Source organism: Schistocerca americana, chromosome 4 (genome assembly GCF_021461395.2).
Source record: "Schistocerca americana isolate TAMUIC-IGC-003095 chromosome 4, iqSchAmer2.1, whole genome shotgun sequence".
NCBI classification, from domain to species: Eukaryota; Metazoa; Arthropoda; class Insecta; order Orthoptera; family Acrididae; genus Schistocerca; species Schistocerca americana.
Genome location: NC_060122.1, coordinates 819,296,815 through 819,301,744, shown reverse-complemented (window position 1 = coordinate 819,301,744; position 4,930 = coordinate 819,296,815). Strand labels below are relative to the sequence as shown.

At 43.9% G+C, this 4,930-nt stretch overlaps 1 pseudogene; it reads right to left on the bottom strand.

The window, feature by feature from the left end:
* Window positions 1–4,358: 4,358 nt before the first annotated feature.
* LOC124614482 lies at window positions 4,359–4,476 on the bottom strand (annotated as a pseudogene).
* Window positions 4,477–4,930: the final 454 nt, after the last annotated feature.

Below are 4,930 nucleotides of genomic sequence, written 5' to 3'. Positions count from 1 at the left end.
TATCATTCTGAAAAGAGAAGCAGACAGGCATAAGGAAAGCATGGATAATGTCCATGTGACGGAACTCTTGGTTCCTTACTGGACAGAAGGGAAACAGCTGGGGTATACCGAGAGCGATGCTACGACGATTATATCTGAACATGAGTATTTCAGCAAGAAGACGCTATTATTTATTAGAAAGTTTTGTCCGATAATAGTTTAAGAAATATTCAGTCAAATCTTGTCAAAATATCAGATAATGACAACAGTTCCTAAGGAACAGTAATGAGAAACTGCGTATCCTGCATAACTAACAAAAGTGCCTTTACTAAACTGTAAGTGAGTCATACGTTACACAGGTCGTGTCAAAACGCAGCTGGTTGATTGATTTCGGAGAGGGGAACAAACAGCGAGGTCATCGGTACCATCGGATTAGGGAAGGGAGTCGGCCGTGCCCTTTCAAAGGAACCAGCCCGGCATTTGCCTGAAGCGATTTAGGGAAATCACGAAAAACCTAACTCAGGATGGACGGACGCGGGTTTGAACCGTCGTCCTCCCGAATGCGAGTCTAGTGTGCTAACTACTGTGCACCTCGCTCGGTAACGCACCTGGGGATAACAATGTAAGGGCAAATGAACTGAACGATAAAATAGATACTTTTCTAGTAAAACAAAAGCCACGCTTCGATTCATTGGCAGAATACTGCAAAACTACGAAAGACATTGCCTATAATACACACGTGTAGCTTATACTGGCAAAATGGGGGATCCTGGTTGGACTAACAGGGGCCATTAGGCAGCCAACCTGTGGATTCTAGTCTCCTGCATGTCACTCCCGTACGAGTCGTGAAGATAAAACAAAACGATAAATAAATAGCACCGTGTTTATAATCAGTTATCAAAAATGGTTCAAATGGCTCTGAGCACTATGGGACATCTATGGTCATCAGTCCCCTAGAACTTAGAACTACTTAAACCTAACTAACTTAAGGACATCACACAACACCCAGCCATCACGAGGCAGAGAATCCCTGACCCCGCCGGGAATAGAACCCGGGAACCCGGGCGTGGGAAGCGAAAACGCTACCGCACGACCACGAGATGCGGGCAATCAGTTATCATTCCTACATTCTATCGACTACGACAGGGAGAAACTGTAAAATATGTGGTAATAAAACGTACATTCTGAGGCTCACATTGGTGTGGTTTGGTAAGGCTATGTGTCAACTGGAGTGGTACCGCCCTCTTGTCTGCGTAATACCGAGCGAGGTGGCGCAGTGGTTAGCACACTGGCCTCGCATTCGGGAGGACGACGGTTCAAACCCTTGTCCGGCCATCCTGATTTAGGTTCTCCGTGACTTCCCCAAATCACTTGAGGCAAATGCCGGGATGGTTCCCTCGAAAGGGCACGGCTGATTTCCCTCCCCATCCTTCCCTAATCCGAGCTTGTGCTCCGTCTCTAATGACCTCGTTGTCGACGGGAGGTTAAACACTAATCTTCTCATTCTTGTCTGCGGATAGCGGCGTGTAAACCATGCGCTACCAGACGTAACATCCGTGTCGTCGTTTTACGATCGAAACTGCTATTCCGTATTGGTGCCCGGACTGGCCCCTCCCATGGGACCTTCGTTGTTTTCCGCATTTTCGATAATCACTGTCCCTACCGGATGTTGATTCTTCGAAGGACTTTTGGTGATATTATACTTGACGGTTATAGTTATTTTGGTTACGGTTACAGCGATTGTTGAATTTTGTACTTTCTGCTTCACGATATTGACTATACACTACCTCTGAATCCCTGCTTACACTCTCATTTCCATTTTAAAACCCGTGTTTATTCCATCGGACCCATTCGTATTCGTTTTCCTTATCTAGATCATCCAACTGTTACTAGGTAGGTTAATATCTCGCTTACTTCGCTCGTATCTTTCTCCGCCGGTAGTCGGTTTATCAAGGCTCCTGTCAACTGTATTTCATGAGTGGGTCTATCTAGTAGTTTCACCTTATTCATATGCCACTCAGAGTATTGCTTATATCCTCCTCATCTCTTTTCATACGGACTCGGATCTGTTAACTATCTGAATAAAAATATGCTATAACAAATTTAATCTTTCTGCTATAATCCGACCTGGGTGGAAAAGCAGCCTTTGATTTTCGTAAGAACACGATGTGGTGTACCACATCACTAGGTTTCAATCTTTGGAACGTACTCGTCATACCACTGCTGCCTCCAATACGACATTTTTTTAATAAATTTGTAGTTGGACAAGGAGTTTCTCTGTCTTGCACTAACTCTTTATTTTTTCTTTAAAGCAACTTAAGTTTACACCATAGAGGTTGCCGACAAGCTAGCCTCCAGTAATTGTAAAGAAGACGTATTCGGATTAAGTTTATGTAAATCCTTAGAAATCTTGGAATGACCTCTCTCACGTTCTTGCTCTTGGGACACGTATAGAATTTTAAGCTGTACATTATCAAGACCTGTCCTGTCACTTTCTCGTTTTATTTTAATATTTTCTACGTCAATTTGTAACCGCTCCATTGTCGTATCGTGTACTTTTTTAAGATCCTCTTAATGTAGTCAGGCACTGTCGGACCTTAATTTGTCTAAACTATCTGTTAAATCTTCACTTATTACATTAACTTTTTAAGCTCTTTCTCTAAGTTAGGCTCCTGAACAAGTGCATCCTTCCCTGACATTTCGTTATCAATCCTTTCCGAGAGCTCTCATTTAAATTTTTCTATTTTTGCTTTGATGCATTCCTTTTCTAACCGAGATTCTTTAATGTGAGTATCTAATGCTTCAGTCGCCGTAAGTATTTTCTTCTCCATTTCAAGTATTATCTTCAAGGTACTATTACTTAAGCTAACCCTCATCTCTGTTTTCGTTTCAGTATTGCTAACAGTCAAAAGTTGTTTCAGATTATCAACCTGCTTACTTGTCTTTTCTTCCTGTCAGTCCTGATCTCATTTCCACAGTGTGTTATCCAAAAATTCCTTTATTTGTTTCATTATCGGGAATCATCAGATAAAGATTCTTTGCAAATAGATAAAATTGCAACCAGTCACTGTTTTGAATAGTTATTTATTATTTTATGCAGAGCCAGGACCCAGCATTATGCTAGAAATAGATATGCAACTTCCGGAAAACCATACGAAGATTAACCAGAAAAGGTTCGAAATCCGGTTCATGGAATAATAAGTAACTATTCAAAACAGTGACTACTTGCAGTTTTATGTATTTACATTCAATTAACAGTCACGGGTTCTAAAATATCCGTAATGAATAAGCGTAATCTAAAGATTCTCTGGTTTCAATTTGTGTAATTACAACTATAACTTATTCAATAGACTAATTAAACGTCTACTTTTTCAATTAAAGTCCTGATAGTAAGTTTCAGTCATCTCTTCTACATCGAAGAGCCAAAGAAACTGGTACACCTGCCTAATATCGTGTAGGGCCCAGAAGAGCGCGCAGAAGAGTCGCAACACGACGTGGCATGGGCTTGACTAATGTCTGAACTAGTGCTGGAGGGAACTGACACCATGATTCCTGCAAGGCTGTCCATAAGTACGAAAGAGTACGAGGGGGTGAAGATCTCTTCTGAACAGCACATTGCAAGGCATCCCAGATATGGTCAATAATGTTCATGTCTGGGAAGTTTGGAGGCCAGCGGCAGTGTTTTAACTCAGAAGAGTGTTCCTGGAGCTGTTCTGTAGCAACTCTGAATGTGTGGGGTGTCGCATTGTCCTGCTGGAACTACTTAGGCTCGACGGAATGCACAATGGACATGAATGGATGCAGCACGCTTACTTACGTGGCACCTGTCAGAGACGTATCAGAGGTCCCATATCACTCCAACTGCACACGCCTCACACCATTATAGACCCTCCACCAGCTTGAACAGCCCCTGCTGACATGCAGCTTCCACTGATTCATGAGGTTGTCTCCACACCCGTACACGTCCATCCGCTCGATATAATTTGAAACGAGACTCGTCCGACCAGACAACATGTTTCCAGTCATCAACAGTACAATGTCGGTGTTGATCGGCCCAGGCGTGGTGCAGTCATCAAGGGTAAATGAGTGGGCCTTCGATCCGAAAGCCCTTATCGATGATGTATCTTTGGATGGTTCGCACGCTAACACTTGTTGATGGCCCAGCATTGAAATCTGCAGCAATTTGCGCAATGTTTGCCCTTCTGTCACGTTGATCGATTGTCTTCAGTCGTCATTCGGCCGCCGTGTCATCCTCAGACCATAGGCGTCACTGGATGCGGATATAGAGGGGCATGTAGTTAGCACACCGCTCTCCCGGCCACTACTTCTCAATCAAGTAGCTCCTCAGTCTGCCCTACAAGGTCTGAGTGCACGCTGCTTACCAACAGCGCTCGGCGGACCGGATGGTTACCCATCCAAGTGCTAGCCCAGCCCAACACCGCTTAACTACGGTGATCTGACGGGAACCGGTGTTACCACTGCGGCAAGGCCGTTGGCTCTTGAGTGAGAACACTAAAGATAGTAGTACATTTTCAGGTCTTTACGTGCTCTGATTTCTTGTCAGTTTTCATTTCAAAAAAATGGTTCAAATGGCTCTAAGCACTATGGAACTTAACATCTGAGGTCATCAGTCCCCTAGACTTAGAACTACCTAAACGTAAGTAACCTAAGGACATTACACACATCCATGCCCCAGGCAGGATCCGAACCTGCGGCCGCAGCAGCCGCGTGGTTCCGGACTGAAGCGGCTAGAACCGCTCGACCACAGCGGCCAGCAGTTTTCATTTCAAACCGTTCAAAATCGCCTTCGCTACTGTCAACAAATCTCAATATTATGGAGCCTTTGAGGTCTACTTTGGAGAGCAGAACGTGTGATCCTATCCACCCTCATAATTGCTACCTGAACTTGGCACTATTTTTCGGAATAATGGTACAAGATCCCCTTGAAAAC